Source organism: Capricornis sumatraensis, chromosome 8, assembly GCF_032405125.1.
Source record: "Capricornis sumatraensis isolate serow.1 chromosome 8, serow.2, whole genome shotgun sequence".
In the NCBI taxonomy this organism is placed as follows: domain Eukaryota; kingdom Metazoa; phylum Chordata; class Mammalia; order Artiodactyla; family Bovidae; genus Capricornis; species Capricornis sumatraensis.
Window position 1 is genome coordinate 3,482,911 of NC_091076.1, and position 16,733 is coordinate 3,499,643.

A 16,733-nucleotide genomic window follows, 5' to 3' on the forward strand; every position below is an offset into this window, starting at 1 on the left:
CTTCTCTTGCGGCGGCGTCCCTTACTGTGGAGCGCCGGCTCTAGGGCGCTGGGGCTCAGTAGCTGTGGGCACGGGCTGAGTGCTCCGAGGCACGTGGGATCTTCCGGGATCAGGGATTGAACCCGTGTCCCCTGCACTGGCAGGCAGATCTTAACCTCTGGACCACCAGGGAAGCCCCTCAATTTTCCCTGAGGTCTGCATGCTCAAAAAACTCAGGGGAACACGGAGGGGCCGGGTGGCTGTTGCAGAGAATCCCAGGGGTAGGCGGGGGGGGGCTGGACCCCCAGGGTCCCAGGCCTCACATGAAGCCAGCAGGAGGCTTGAGCAACCCCACGCGTCTGTTTCTTTGGCTCCCTCAGCTTCGGGGGAGACGTGAGCTATGGGAGACCAGGGTTCTTCCCTCAAGGTCTCCGCCAGGCAGCTCACCTGTGAAGTCTGGTCTCCCGGCCACACTGAGCCACCGGCGGCCACCACCCCTCCCCCGAGAGGCATTTGGTGGCTCAGCCCTGGCTTTGGTGGCAAGAGAGACAAGCAGGTGGTAGGGGCTGTGATACAGGCCAGACACCACGCGATCTGGGGGCCAGGGACGCCCCCTCGTACCCCTGACGGAACCACCAGATCCGGGGGTGTTGAAAGCTCACTTTTTTTTTTTTTTTTAAGCTCAAGAGGCATGTGCCGATTGCTCATGTCAAGTGCAGTTTCTTTCTTTTTCTTCATCATCTCTTTCTCCGGTCAAAGGGCTTTGGTACAAAGAGTGTGCGCCCAGCACTGGGGTCCTCAGAGGGCTGGCCCTGTAATGAGGGGCCGGCCGGGGCAGACGATCCGGCCTGTGCTCATAGGGGCCTGGCGTCCATTCTGCTCTGTGCTGTGCTTCTCGGGGAAGCACTTGGCCAAACCCTGTGTCATTCTACAGGGGGCCGTGGTGGCTCCAAGCACAGGTCGGCACGCAAAGCTGTGCCCGAGCCAGAGAATTCCCAGAGACCTTGTGAGGACCTGACTGAGCCAAGATCCTGGGGGCTGACCTGTGTCCTCCAGAAGGATGTGCAGTCCTGACCCCCCAGCCTCTCAAGACGTGACTGTATTTGGAAAGGGGGTCTCTAAAGAAGTGATTATGCTGAAGCTAAAGCTCCAATCCTTTGGCCACCTGATGCAAAGAGCTGACTCATTGGAAAAGACCCTGATGCTGGGAGAGATTGGAGGTGGGAGGAGAAGGGGATGACAGAGGATGAGATGGTTGGATGGCATCATTGACTCAATGGACATGAGTTTGAGCAAACATCGGAGATGGTGATGGACAGGGAGGCCTGGCGTGCTGCAGTCCATGGGGTCGCAAAGAGTCAGACACGCCTTAGTTACTGAACAGCAAAGGTGTTTCCACCACTTGGCTGTTGTGAAAACGCTGCTGTGGACGTGGGTGTGCAGACGCCTGTCGCAGCCGCTCTTTCCCGTCTTCGGGGGACAGACCCAGGGTGGTAATCGCTGGGGCATATGGTCGTTCTGTGTTTCACGCTGTATTTACTTGGCCATGCTGGGCCTTAACTGTGGCATGCAGACTCTTAGTTACAGCATGTGGGCCCTCGTTCCCTGACCAGGATCCAACCTGGGCCCCCTTCACGGAGAGCAGAGTCCTAGTCACTGCACTGCCCGGGCAGTCCCACGCGTTTCACTTCTGAAGGCACCTTCCAAGAGCTTTCCACGGCAGCTGCCCCACTATCCATGCCCATCGAGCGCTCACTGTTTAGCGTGGGAGGTGGACTGCACGGGCTGAGGGATTGTTAGGCCGGGCCTGCTTCCCTTGTACGGGGACTCTTCCCCTCTTCATGGGTGGGATCCTGCTTTAGAATCTGATTAGGACGGGGGTCCCTCGCCCTTGGAAAATGCACACAGGCCCCCATTGTTGTCCACGGCCTCAAAACAGGTTGGAAAAGGCACCCTTTGGGGGAGGGGGTCCCAGCAGGATGAGCAGAGTGCAGGCTGGGCCAGGGCCCCACCCAGGGGGGACCCTGGTGCAGTGTACAATCTGAGCGGTCGTCCAGGGGGGCCATGCCTGCCGACACCCAGAAGCGCGTTCCCAAGAGCAGCCCCCAGGTGGAAACGCGTGTTCAGCCAACGCCAACACAGCCTCTCACCGCCAGGCAAGGCCTCCTCCCGCCCAAGTGCTGTGAGCTGTAGGGAGGAGGCCCAGGAGGGAAAGTGCTTGGAGCTCCGTGCCAGACTCTGACCTGGGCGCACAAGCTCAGGACCTGAAGCAGGGCAGCCCGGCTTCCAGGGCTGCAAGACGGGGATGAGACACCCAGGTGGACAGCAGGGCCGAGGAGCCTCTCGGGTCAGCTTGGCACCAGCCAGCCAGTGAGCAAGAGTGGATGAGTTGCTTTCAGCCCCGTGTGACGTGTGACATGCAGGTGGGGCTCCCCGGGGCCCCGCCTCTGCCAAGCTCTCACCCGGTCACACCACCCAAGTGTCCTGGCCCCGGCAGGGGGGACCAGCGTGAAGCACAGTGTCCACCACCCGTCCAGTGGGACCTCAGCCTCACGCTCATGCCCACAGCTCTGCTCCATCCCGCGGGACCCTGGCCTGCCCGGGTCCCCACCCTCCCACTGAGTTAGGGGAAGGGTGTCCACTCATGGGAAATCAGCCATGGGTCACCCCATTTCCCGCCCTGGCCCAGGCTCGGGAGGCACTTGTATGCATTTCCTTGGTGCTCTGGGACCCTGTGAAGTCACCCACTGTCCGCCCGTTTTAGAGATGACACCATGCCTCAGAGGGCAGCTCCCAGGGACCAGTGAAGGGGCACAGAGCCGGGACCTGGTTCCCAGACCTCAGATCATGCCTTTCCCTTTAAAAATAAATACATATATAGATAGATAGATAGATAATTTTTTTAACTGTGGCAAATGCACGTACCATGAAACTTAACGTCTTCACCACTTTTAAGTGCCCGGTTGAGTGGCGTTAGGTGCAGTCCTTCGCATCCATCACCCGGTCCATCCCCGGACGCTCTGTCTCTGGGGACGGAAGCCCCGCCCCCACCAGACCCTCACTTTCCCTCCCTCCTCAGCCCCGCCCCTGCCGCTCCGTCTCCGAGGACGGAAGCCCCGCCCCCACTAGCCGCTTGCCTCCTCCCCGCCTCCTCAGCCCCGCCCCTGCCCCTCGCCCCGTGAATGTCGATGATCCTTCTGTGAGCGGGTCACCCAGTGATGGTCTTCTGGCGCCTGGCTTCTTCACCCGAGCATAATACCCTCGAGGTTCGTCCACGTTGCAGCTGGTATCAGAATTTCCTTCCTTTTTAAGGCTGAGGGACCACCCTTTCTGCCTTCATCCATCCATGGACACTTGGGCATTTTACGTGATTTAGCCATTGGGAGTCACGAGGCCACGAACGTTGGCGCACGGGCATCTGTTCAAGTCCCTGCACGTGCCCAGAAGAGGGGTTCCTGGGCTGTATGGCTATTCTGTGCGTTTTTGAGCAGCCTCCACCCTGTTCTCCACTACCCGACCCTGAGTCCCCCACCAAGCTCTTTCCTTTCGGCATGCAGTCCAGCCGTGTTCCATGGACGCTTACCGGAGACCAGGCGACGGCCAAGACAGTGCCGGAACGACAGGCGTGCTGGGTCCCCAGCGTGCCTCTCTAGCCCCAGACCCGACGTGTGCGTGAACTTAAGCCGCTCTGGTTACGCCGGGAGGTTACAGTGACAGAGACTGGGGCTCCAGCGTGTCCCTGAGGTTCCATCCGGGAGTCCGGTGCCCTCGGACGCTTGGCCCGGCCCTGGGGACAGCGTAGTGGAGCCACCACCCCGTGAGCCGGCAGAGGAATGACCGCTGGCCCAGGAGGCGGCTCGGCAGGACAGGTGGGCCGGCCCAGCCCACGGGCTCGCCAGTTGTCTCCAGACTCCCTCTTCAGGGACCTCTTGCCTGAGTCACGGGCGGCAGGGACACAGGAGGCCGTGAGGCTGGCACAGAGGCCCCTGCTACGATCAGCACCCCCATGGGGGCTCCACCAGCAGCGCCCCTTCTTTCAAGCCCAAGTCAACTGTAATTACACGTGTCAGTCCCGTGGGCGACGCGCCTGAAGGGCCTTTTGTAGCAACTGCCCTTCTGCATTAAGGGCAAATTGATTCTTTTAAACACACCACTTACATCAGCCACGTTAGGATTCCCCAACTTGAGTCAGGCCCACCTGAGTCCACACCCTCCCCGGGGCCCTCAGGGTCTGTGCCAGGCCAGGGGGGTCTCCCCCAGGGGAGCGGACCTGGGTCAGCCCCTGCCCTTCCCCAGTGGTTGGGGGGCCGGTCACCAGAGTTTCAATTAGGCACCCTCTTTGGGAGGCTTAAGGCGAGGGGTCCCAGGAGGGTGGGGGAGCCCAGACGGAGGAGGGGCCAGAGAAGCGTCCCCGCCCTGGGGCAGCTGAGGCCCTGGGGTGTCTGGCCTGCAGCCGAGGAGGCCAGGCTGTTGGCACATCGCGGGGGTAGGGGGGCGAGCAGAGCTGCAGGGAGGGGCACACGGGGAAGGTGCCCCTGGACAGACAGAAGGGGGCAGGGACAAGGAGGTGGGACACTCGGGGTGAGATGGCTCAGGCCCCCACTGAAGTTGTTCTGGAAGCGGGGGTTCCCTCCTGCTTTTATAGGAGGGGAGGGACCCAGCCCCGCCCTCTCCCCATCCCCACCTTGTGAGAGGAGGTCCTCAAATTCAGGAGCCCAGGTGGCTCCTCACCCCCTGGGGTATCAACCTGTCTGTGTCCCATGAAGAAAGAGAGATTCCTCCTCCTCGTGCCCCAGGCCAGCACACACCACCCCCTGCCGAGAGCGCAGATGCCCGTTCCCTAACCCCCTGGAGTCATACGGGGACGGGGACCCTTCAGCCCAAGAGCCGGAGCTCGGGGGTCAAGGGGAGACGCCCTTCAGCCAGCTGCCCCCGGGCTGCGGAGATGGGCAGCGGCTCCATCCGAGGGGATGAAAGCAGAGCCTTCTGTCCCTCCCGGGGGCCCCGTGTGCCTTCACCGTCACCCCCAACCTCTTCGTTTCTCCCAAGGCCTCTTTCTCTCGCTGTTGTCGCAGTGTGACCGATGCTTTGGACAGGAAGTGGGGAAACAGGGAGAAACGGCCTCCTCCCAGCCCGCCCCCGAGCTGCCGACCTGGGGCTCACGGAGCGGGAGGGCGGTGCTGGGTGCTGCCTTTGCCGTTAGTCCACCTGCTGTGCTGGCTCAGAACGAACCAAGGAGTCCGATGGAAGTGGTCCCTCCCCCGACCACGTGAGTCTCGGCAAGCAGCAGCACCGCTGGGGCCTCAGGCCCTTGAGGCCCACGAGCCAACAGGTGTTTCTCAAAAGAAGTCACATGCAGGGTGGGGCATCAGGCAGCTCCAGGGTCCCCAAGCTCTGTGTCCACCGGACACTCCTCAGAGCATCCCCTTTGCTTGGATAATCAGTGTCACTGGGCCCTGAATGGTGGCCGAGTGGCCTGCCCTGCAGCCTGGGACCTGCTGCAGACCATCCACGCTCTCACCCTGGGCCCCACTCGGCCACAGCCTCACAGAGGGCTTGGCGGGTGGGGAACACATGCTCCAGCGTGGCGCACGCTGCCTCCAGACTCCAAAAGGGCTGCCAGGCCTCCTGTATGTGCCTGTACTTTCACCTCAGCCCGTGCAGTGGAGCCCTGCCGCCTACCCGACCACCGAGCTTCCAGGGCCTCTCGGAGCACTTTTGTGGGGTTCACCTCCCCACTTGTATTTGCGGATAAAGCATCGGAAGTGCCTGCTGCTTCCCGCTTATGAGACACACTCCCCGCAATGTCATCTGCACAGGACCAGCGAGGTGCTGCCTGGAGAGCTGGGCTGGTCAGCTCTCTGCGGCCATGGTGGGCAGACTCAGACCCTGAGTCTGGTCTGAGGCCAGGCCGTGCAGGGGCCAAGGCTGGGGGGCTGCTGGCCTACTGCCCACGGGGTTCAGTGGTGTAACCGCACAGGTCCTCAGCACAGGGACACCCCGCTGGTGCCCACTCAGCGTGCTCTCACGTGAGGACCTGGAGTCGTCCTTCACCTGCTGGTGTGCAGGCCCTGCCCCCTGCTGCACAGGGAGCCGTGAGGCCCAGCGGGGGACACGCCCTCCACAGGCTCACGCAGGTGCACACAGCCACACGCCAGCACGAACGGACACGGACACGTGTCCGCGACCCCACCATGCGCCTCGATGCTCAGCCAGGGCGGGGAGGAAGCCGCCGGCTCTAAGCCGGTGCTGGACGCTGGGCCCGCGGGCTCGCCAGGACACGGAAGCCACCTGCTCCCAGCCCGGGGTCTTGCCTGCAGCATCTTTACAGGGCTACAGGGCTGGAGCGGGCCCCCAGCAGAAGCCACTGGAGCATGGCAACCTGGGCTGCTGAGGGGGCGCTGGGGGGCCGGGGCACCCTCTCGTCTCCCCGAGTGGTCCCAGGAGGGAGTCCCAGGACGCGTCATGCAGAATCACCCTGGGCGAGGGACGGTGCCTCTCTCCCTCCTGTCTCCTGGTCTGACTGCGGTACACCTGAGGGAATAGACGCGCTCCCGAAGGCCAAGGGGAGCTCAGGGCATCCTTGAAGTACCACAGCGGGAGTCTGGCCGGCCTGTGTCTGAGCCCAAGCGGGGCCCTGCCTGGAGCTGGGGGAGGGGCCCGGGTCTAGAGGGATCACCTTCTAATCAGGAGGAGACAAGACTGGGGTTTGAATAAACTGTGGTTGGAGACAAGTGAGGACGTGATCACGCCCCCAACTCCTGCATGGCCTCGCACCCCCCACCAAGACCTGCAGGATGTGGCCTGCAGCGTCTCCCGAGGGGCGGGCAACAGCCCCACTCAGTCGGGGGTCTGCCCGCTGGCGCCTTTTGAGTCATGTCCCACGTGCGTCTTCGCCACGGCAGGGTTTTCAGGGACCTGACTGGTGAGGCCCAGCGGAGAGCCACATCTGCGCTGCCTTCTCCCGGGGCAGGGGGGCAGCAGGTGGCATAAACGCCGAAGATGCGGGGGCGAAAAGCCTGCAGCGGCACAGTTTGGGAGCCTGGGGGCACGGGGACTCAGAGACCCAGAGAGCAGGATCCTGGGCCGCGGCTGGAGAGCACGCTGAGGCAGACATGCCCCTCGGGGCCCCGCAGGCCGAGGCCCAGCAGCGCCCGGTTCCCCTGGAGAAATGGGGGGGACCCAGGGTCCAGCCAGATGGAGGAACCGGCGAGGACCGCGGGGGCCATCGGGGAGCCGAGAATCTCTGCACGCGGCCCGGCACCCCTGGTCCTTGCCAGTTCCTGCATCTGGCTGGACCCTGGGTGCCCCCCACCCCATCTCCAGCGGACCCGGGCGCTGCACACGGCCCGGCACTGCCTCTGGGGGGCGCCTGGTCACGTGGAAGAGAGAGCGTGCAAGAGACGGGTGACCAGAAGGTGGGGAGTGGACACACAGGTGTACACGCACACGTACATACGTGTGCACACACGCTCTCGTACACACGCGTGTGGGGACGCACGTAGACAGGCTCACACAGGTATGTGCTTGTTCTTTTTAACAGAAGGACAGTCCTCACACGGAAGTGTTGTGGGTTTTGTGTGTGTGTGTGTGTGCTGGCTAAAAAAGAAAAGAACCACATTTATTTTACAAGGTAGTATTCTCTTAAAGTCTTATACAGGAACGTTTCTAATTTAGTGTTTTCCTCGGGGTAGAGCACAGGAAGGAAAAGAAAAGACTTTTCTGAGGACGAATTGCTGTAGATTAGGTGATGAAATTGAGTGAATACTGCACAATTAAGTCGGCATTTTGAAAACCAAAGTCATATAAATGAACAGAACCACAAATGAAACGAACGGCATCACCGGGGAAATTATTTCAAGTATCAGTTTGTATACCACTGCACAATGGAAAGAAATCTTACTCTTTTCAGTAATTGTATTGTTAGTAACGATACTGAGGATGTTCCCCTGAAACTGTCTAATGATAGAGATGATAGGTGATAGAGAAATGCCAGGTGATAGATAGATGTCCAGACGGATGGACAGATGGATGGATGGATAGACAGACAGGGGGATGGATGGACAGGCAGGCAGACAGATACATAGATAAGAGGGCAAGAAAATAAGTCATTACCTTGTTGTTGTTCAGTCGCTATGTTGTGTCCGACTCTTTGAGACCTCATGGACTGCAGCACGCCAGGCTTCCCTGCCCTTCACTATCTCCCGGAGCTTGCTCAAACTCATGTCTTCGAGTTGTGATGCCATCCAACCATCTCATCCTCTGTCGCCCCCTTCTCCTCCCTCCTTCAGTCTCTCCCACCATCAGGGTCTTTTCCAATGAGTCAGTTCTTTGGATCCGGTGGCCAAAGTATTGGAGCTTCAGTCATTAGGAACCCAGATTTTTTTAGCAAAGAGATACATATATAAAATCAAAGAAGGAAAACCCCACTACTCTAAAGCTCAGCTGAAATGATCTATGAACTTACAAAGAGCCTTGAACGTGTGTCTTATCAGCAAGCAGGGGTGGTGCTGAAGATGCTTAGAGTCACATGGATCGGGCGCAGGGGTGACCTAGACGCTCCTCCTGAGCTCAGGCGGGACAGAGGCGCCTGAGAGGGAGAGAAGCCCAGAGCTTCCTGCGGGGGGCCAGAAAGGTGGGACGTGGGGAAACCAGAGGCCTCGGGGATGCACAGCTCCCAATGGCCTGAGCCACCGCACAGAGCACTGCCAGGTCTTGATGACAGAAATAAACACCTGAGGACTACATAAACGGAAGCGACAAGTTCCCGGCAGAAGAATCCCTAAAGTGTATGTGGATGGTCTGGCCCTCAAAGAGCCACCCTTTGGGGATGGCTGTGCCCAGCGACCTCCTTCCCAAAGAGGACAGTGTGGGCTGAAGAGAGAGGACAGCCTGGCGAGCTCCCCTCCTCCAGGTGTGCAGGGCAGCGGTGCCCGCAGCAGCCAGGCGCCCTGGGGGGTGGAGGAGCGGCACTTCCTCCCCCGACCCGCTGCCCTCCTCGCTGGGGAGAAACCCCATAAACTCCTGGCGGCTACTCAAAACCGTTCAGCTCAGCAAAAGCAAGGCAGGTCTGAGCTGTCACAGCCCGGAGGAGCCTAAACGCCACATGTTGCCCTGGGTGGGACCCTGGGGCAGGAAAGGGACCCTGGGTAACAGTTAAGGAAATCTGAATTAAGTGTGGGCTTTAATTAGTAACAGTGTATTTGTGACAAAGTGCCGTCTTTATGTAACATGTTTGTAACAGGGGAGATGGGGTCAGGGGTGAGGGATTCCCTGCTCTATCATCACAATTTTTCTCTAAATCTAAAACCATTCTAAAATCAAAAGTGTGTTTAAACACAAAACATAGTAAGTGCGATGGATTCAGATGTATTAAATACGTTTTTTTAAAAACTTCCCTGAATTCGTAATGACACTTTTAAAGAAGGGGTTGCTTTCTCTTTAAATTTTGACTGGAGTATAGTTGACCTACAGCGCTGTGTTAGTTTCAGGGGTACCGTGGAGTGGCTCAGTTATGCGAACACAGGCATCCATTCTTCTTTAGTTTCTTTTCCCATGTTGGTTATCACCGAATATTGAGTAGAGTTCTCAGTGCTAGACAGTAGGTCCTTGTTGCATATCTGTCTTATGTATAGCAGAGTGTGTGTGTGTGTGTGTATGTGTGTGTGTGTTTATCGCAAGCTTCTGATCTACCCCCCCACCCCATGTTTCCCTTTTGGTAACCGTGAGTTTGCTTTCGATATCCGTATGTCTGTTTCTGTTTTTGTAGACGATAACTGCATTTGCTTCATTTTTCTAATTAGATTGCACATATGAGTACCATCATTTGGTGTCGGTCTTTCTCTGTCTGACCCACATAGTTCACTGAGGATGACAATCCCTCGGTCCATCCGTGTTGCTGCAGATGGCACTACTGTGTTCTTTCACGGCTGAGTGGTATTCCGTTGTGTTCACGCACCACATCTTCTTTACCCATCCCCCTGTCAGTGGACACGCAGGCTGCTTCCACGTCCTGCTGCAGTGAGCTCCGGGTGAATATGTCTCTTTGGAGTATGGTTTTCTCCAGGTATCTCCCCTGGAGCGGGACTGCGGGACCAGGTGATCATTTTTAGTGTTTTAAGGACTCTTCATCGTGTTCTCCACAGAGGTTGTGCCAGTTTACATTCGAGAATGGGTCGCTTGGAGGAGCAAGTTCATTACTCTGGAAACTGGCAAACAGAAAGGGAGAGTGAAGCGTGCATCTTGCCCTTCTTAAAGAAACTGTCCCTCAGGGCAGTCAAACAGTTGAGAAGGGGAAGTTTCTCTTTACAGATTATTCCACATGGTAAATGGAGAAGGAGCACCCTAAGTAGAATATCACCATTTTACAGCCCCCCGGGCAGTAACTGATCCAGGCAGTGACCGTCAGTGGCTGCTAGAAATGTTACTGATCAACTAACGGGCTGTGGATCAGGCTGACCGTGCGCAAACCCATCCATGAGTCTTAACATCCCAGAAAGCCTTGAGCCAACACTCGGGGGCTCCGATGGGGGCACACGGCCCCACCTGTGGCATCCGCCTGGCACAGTGCAGACCTGAAGCGGGTCCCAGCCTCCAGCCCACAAAGGATGGGCAAACAGAAGGCAGAAGCACACGGTCAGCAAAACCAAGAGGGCGTGATGGCTTCCCTGCTTCAGCACGTGGACCGGGAGGGGATAAAGGAGGAACCGGGGAAGGCTGCGGAGTGAAAAAGACTTCGGAGTCACGCCAGTCGACGCAGCGGGTGGCTCGTGTTCTGCTCCTGGTCCAGTGAAGCGGCTGTCGTCGTGGGGACACTTAACGAGACGGCTGGGAAGACCTCCAGCCGTGATGGGGTCCTTCCTGGCCCCAGGAATGAGGGCTGCCTGGTAGCTGTGATAGTGGTATTGTGGCTGTGCTTGTAGCGCGGGACTTTGTCTTTTCACACAGAGCTGCCCGGACTGCTTTCCAGCAGGGTGAGAGGAGGCTGGGGCTTGCGCCAGGAGGGCCCGTGAGGGGGAGGGGGCGGCTTGGAGGCACTGGAACCGCCTGATTATGCTGCCACTGGCAGATGAGGCCTTGGTGATTCCGAAGAACAGTCTCTCTGCTCTTGGTTACTCGTAGAACAACATTCCGTAATAAAAAATATAGAAATGAGCTTCCTTTTTAATTAATAGGCTATTTCTCTGAGCAGTTTTTTTTTAATTATTAGAGTATAGTTGATTTACCAGAGAAGGCAATGGCACCCCACTCCAGTACTCTTGCCTGGAAAATCCTAAGGATGGAGGAGCCTGGAAGGCTGCAGTCCATGGGGTCATGAAGAGTCGGACACGACTGAGTGACTTCACTTTGACTTTTCACTTTCATGCATTGGAGAAGGAAATGGCAACCCACTCCAGTGTTCTTGCCTGGAGAATCCCAGGGACGGGGGAGCCTGGTGGGCTGCCGTCTATGGGGTCGCACTGAGTCGGACACAACTGAAGCGCCTTAGCAGCAGCAGCAGCATAGTTGATTTACAATGTTGTATTAGTTCCAGGTGTTCAGCAGAATGAGTCAGCTGTACATGTATCCACGCTTTTTAAGGTTCTTTTCCCACATCGGCTATTACGGAGTGTTGAGTCGAGTTCCCCGTGCTGTACAGCAGGTCCTCATTAGTGGTCCGTCTAACGCGTGGGCTTCCCTGCAGGCTCAGACAGTAAAGAATCCTCCTGCAGTGCGGGAGATCCCCTGAGGAGGGCATGGCGACCCCTCCAGTATAGTAGTGGGTATTTGTCAATCACCATCTCCCAATGTGTCCCCCCCCTTCACCCCTGGAAAGCATGTTCGTTTTCTACATCTGTGACTCTACTTTTATTTTAAGTAGGTTTTGAATTTTTAGGGAGATAGAGCAAAAAGTGCAGAGTTCCCTCATCCCGTGTCACTCCTCCTTACCTACCGGTTTCTGTATCTTTACCATCTTGCTCTGATGTGGTACAATTCGTTACAGTTGATGAACCAACACTGATACAATATTGATACGTTATTATCACTCAAGTTTACATTAGGATTCCCTCTTCCCCCCATACTGTCTCTGGATTTGGACAGACGCCACCATTGCAGTCCTGTACAGAGTAACTGTGTCACGGCTCTAAAAACCCCCCGTGCTCCGCCTGTTTGTCCCTCCCTGCTCCCAAGCGCTGGCAACCCCTGATCTTTTCGTGGTCTTCATCGTTTTGCCGTCTCCAGCATGTGATGCCGTTGGCATCATACAGCATGTAGCCTTTACAGACCGGCTTCCTTCCCTCAGTGGGTGCACTGAAGGCTCCTCCGGGTCTCTCAGGGCTTGAGAGCCCGTTTCTTTTTATCACTGGGTAACTGTCCATTGTCAGGAGGTGCCAGTTTATTTATCTGCTCACCTACTGAAAGACTTCTTGGTGGTGTGTAAGTTTTGGCCTCTGTGAATAAAGCTGCTGTAAATGCCCACGTCCAGGGTCTTGTGTGGGCAGGAACTTCAGCTTATTTGGGTGACTGGTCACCAAGGAGCCTGACTGCTGGGTCATACGGTAATGATATGTTTGATTTTCTAAATCACCGCTGAACTGTCTACCGAACGGCTGTACCTTTTAGCACTTAGACCAGCAATGAGAGTTCCTGTTCCTTCACATCCTTGCCAGTATTTGGTGGTGTCAGTGTCTTAGACTTTGGCCGTTCAAGCAGGTGTATACTGGTATCTCATGGTTGTTTCAACGTGCATTTCCCTAATGACATATGATTGGAGAAGGAAATGGCAGCCCACTCCAGTGTTCTTGCCTGGAGAATCCCATGGACTGAGGAGCCTGGCAGGCTGCAGTCCATGGGGTCGCAAGGAGTCAGACACGACTGAGCGACAGGCAGTGACATATGATATTGACCATCTGTGTATCTTCTGTGGAGAGATGTCCGGATATTTTGCCTGGTTTTTATTTGGGTTCTCTAAGAGTTCCCTGTGTATTTGGACGCTGGTCCTTTATCTGACGTGTGTTTTGCAAAAATTCCCTCCCCATTGGTGGTTTGCCCTCCTCTCTTCACAGTGTATTTTGCAGTTTTTCATGTTAATGAGATCTTGTGTATCAATTATTCCTTTCACGGATAGTGCTTTCAGTGTCTTATCTAAGAAATCATTGCTAAATTCAAGGTCGCCTAGATTTTCTTTTACATTATTTTCCAGAAGTTTTATGATTTTTGTGTTTTACGTTTAGGTCTGTGACACTTTTGAGGTTAATTTTTGTGAAAGGTGTAAGGTCAGATCTGTGTCTAGATTTTTTTTTTTCTTTTTTTGCACGTGGGTGTCCCATTGTTCCAGCACCATTGTTGAAAAGACGATCTTTTGTCCACTGAATTGCCTTTGCGCCTTTGTCAAAGATCAGTTACTGTATTTGTGTGGGTCTATTTCTGGGCTCTCGATTCTGTTCCACGGATCTATTTGTCTGTTCTTTGGCCAGTACTTGATTGGTGAAGTTTTATAGTAAGACCTGACTTTCTGCTTCTTCAGTACTGCATTAGCTATTTTGGGTCTTTTGCCTTTTCATGTAAAGTTTAGGATCAGTTTGTCAGGATTCACAAAGTAACTGGCCAGGATAGAAGTCAGGTCTTTGGCGGGGCGGGTGGGGGTACCCTTAAATACGAGCTTCCTGTCAAGGAGCACCAGACGTTGGTGAAATGTGAAAGACAATTAATGTGAAAGACAAAGCCCAAAACAAATATACTGTGAAGGGAAGAGAGAGAGGACACAGATTATGCAAGGAGAATAAGATCATGAAAAGACATTATTAATATGATCAGTGGGATAAAAGATATTGCATCTTTTAAGAACAAAATGCTCTTTTATAAAGTAACAGAGAACAAAAGAGCTCTTGAAATTAAAAAATATTATAGCAGATATGAACATTTTGATAGATTGAAAAATAAGTTGAAAAAGAATCTTCTAGAAAGAGAAAGACGTGGAAAGCTGGAAAGATAATTTAGAAGGTCCAGTGTGTGCTAAATAAAGGTACCTCAAAGAGAAAATGAAAGAAATGTTCGGGAAATAATTGAAGGAAATGTTCTAGATTGGAGGGATGCAAGTTCTTGATGGAAAGGGATTTGTGAGTACCCACTATGAGAGATGAAAACAGACTCCCACCAAGGCACATCAGTAAAGTCCGGAAAGCCTGGACCAAGAAAATATCTCCCAGGGTTCTCTATCTGGGTGTGGGGGGGGGGCAGTCTTTTTAAATGTTTTTGTCTGTTTCATCAGTTTGAGAAAAGGGTATTAAAGTTTCCTACTATGTTTGAAGAGCTGCCTGTTTCTTTAATTCTGTCAAATTGGGCTTCATTATACTGAGCAGAGAGGGCAATGGCACCCCACTCCAGTACTCTTGCCTGGAAAATCCCATGGACAGAGGAGCCTGGTAGGCTGCGGTCCATGGGGTCGCTAGGAGTCGAACATGACTGAGCAACTTCACTTTCACTTTTCACTTTCATGCATTGGAGAAGGCAATGGCAGCCCACTCCAGTGTTCTTGCCTGGAGAATCCCAGGGACGGGGGAGCCTGGTGGGCTGCTGTCTACGGGGTCGCACAGAGTCGGACATGACTGACGTGACTTAGCAGCAGCAGCAGCAGCAGCAGCATACTGAGGCTCTGTTACTAGGTGCATAAACGTTTATGCCTGTTACGTCATCCTTGTGAATGACCCCTTGTATCATTAGGAACCGTCCGTCTTTATTTCTGGAAATGCTTTTTTCCTTACGTCGGTTTTTTTCCCAGCTTTGTTGATTTATAAATTACAATACCATAAAATTTCAACCTCTTGAATTACACAGTCCAGTGGATTTTAGCATATTCAGAGTTGTGCAGCCATCATCGCCAGCCTAATTTGGGAACGCTGTGTCACTCTAAAGAGGACTCTCTTGCCCACTGAGGGGTGCATTCCTCCAGCCCATTTGGCTGCTGTGAATAATGCGGTTATGAACTTCTGCGTACAGGTACTTGTGTGATTGTGTTTTCAGTTCTCTTGGGCATATACAAGGCCTGGAGTTTCTGGATCGTATCATAAGCTCTATGTTTAACTTTTTGAGGAGTTGCCAAAACACTTTTCAAAGTGGATATAGTCTACTTTGTGAGAGAGTACCATAGCCACTCCATCTATGGGAATTTTTTTCCATTTATTTCCCTTCAATCTGTGTTGAGTGCACCGACACATATTTGTGCCCTTCTTTTTCATGGTGTGTTTTTTTTTTTTTTTTTAACAATGTCTGCTTTTTACTTGGAGTCTCATCCCATTAATTTCTGATGCTGTTCCGCATAGGCATCCCTGCTTGCCTTCTGCTTCCCTTCAGCTCTCCTCTCTTCTCCCTTTTCCGCTTTATTTTGGATTATTTGACTACTTTTAAAACTCCGTTTTCTCTGCTTTTAGCTCTCTCTTTCCACTGTCTTAAGTGGTGGCCCCAGGATGGCAGTGTACATCCTTAACTGTTTCCATCCGCTCAGAGTTCATGGTGCACACTTCACATAAAGCATAAACACTTGACAACCTTATAGATGTATCTGCCTCGGGCCCATTGCAGCTGTCCCGCATACATTTACCCACATTAGAAACCCCACAGGACAGTATCATTTCTGCCTAAAACAGTCGTATCTGTTTAATAAGGGTAAAATCATCTTTCCTCTTTTGCCAGGCATTTATCATTTCTGGTATCTTCATGCCTTCTGAAGATTCCTCGTCCTTTTCCTCCAGCTTAGAGAACTTCCCTTACCTTGTTTGTAGTGCAAGCCTGCTGGCAACAACTTCTCTGGCAATAACTTATCATTTATTCACAACGGTCTTTATTTTGCCCCCGTTCTTTGTATTTTCAAGTGGTTACAGAATTCTAGGTTGACAGTTCTTTTTTTACAGGTTTAAAATGTTGTTCCAGGCTCTTCTTGTCTCTATCGTTTCCGATGCGAGGTCCACACAGCTCCTGTGTAAGCAATGTGCCCGCCTCTCCCTGCTTTAATAAGATTTCGTGTTGTCTTTAGCTTTCAGCGGATTGACTGTAACGTGCCTAGGCCTGACTTTTCTTTGTATTTATCCTTTCTGGGAATCACGGGGCTTCTTGAATCTGTATTAATGTCCTTCACCCAGTTGGGGAACTTTTAAGCTGTCGTTTTTTCTTTCTCCCTCTCCTAGGACTTGTGACTTCTCCCCTTCTGGGCCTCTGATTCTCACCATCTTAGGCCTGCTGATGTTGTCCCACAAGTCCTTAACACTGTGTTCACTTTTGAAAATCTCCTCTCTCTTCATATTGGATAAGCTCTATTTCTGCCTTGAAGTTCACTCTTTTCTCTGTCATATCCATGCTGCTGTTGAGCCCATCCAGTGTGTTTCTGCAGATTCCTTGGTGGCTCAGACGGTAAAGACACCCAGGCTGTCTGTTGCATCTGCAGAGAAGCACCGCGCTGGTGAACCTGTGGCTCCGATGCAGGAATCCACAGCAGGCCGAGAAGTAGAGCAGAACGGGGCCAGGCAGTCGCAGGGGGTGCAGGGTGTTGGGTGCTTCTTATTCCTCGATCACCTGGGCAGTGCTCAGAGTGGTCACAGGCTTTACCCTCCATGCCCAGTGCTCACACCAGGAGCTGTGGAGGAGGGGGTAGCAGGGGACAGAGCCCACCTGGGCGGTGTGTCGGTGCCAGGGGCGTGATGGAGGGGGCCGGGCTGGAGCCGTGGAGCCCTGGCGGTCAGGGGAGGTAGCTCAGGGGCAGCTCGGCCCCCCGCTGAGCC

General features: G+C 54.3%; 1 protein-coding gene across 2 annotated transcripts in view; it reads left to right on the top strand.

Moving 5' to 3' along the window:
• The window catches only part of SHANK2 (SH3 and multiple ankyrin repeat domains 2), a 466,522-nt gene that overhangs the window by 426,782 nt on the left and 23,007 nt on the right, over positions 1–16,733 (top strand). The window lies entirely within an intron of this gene.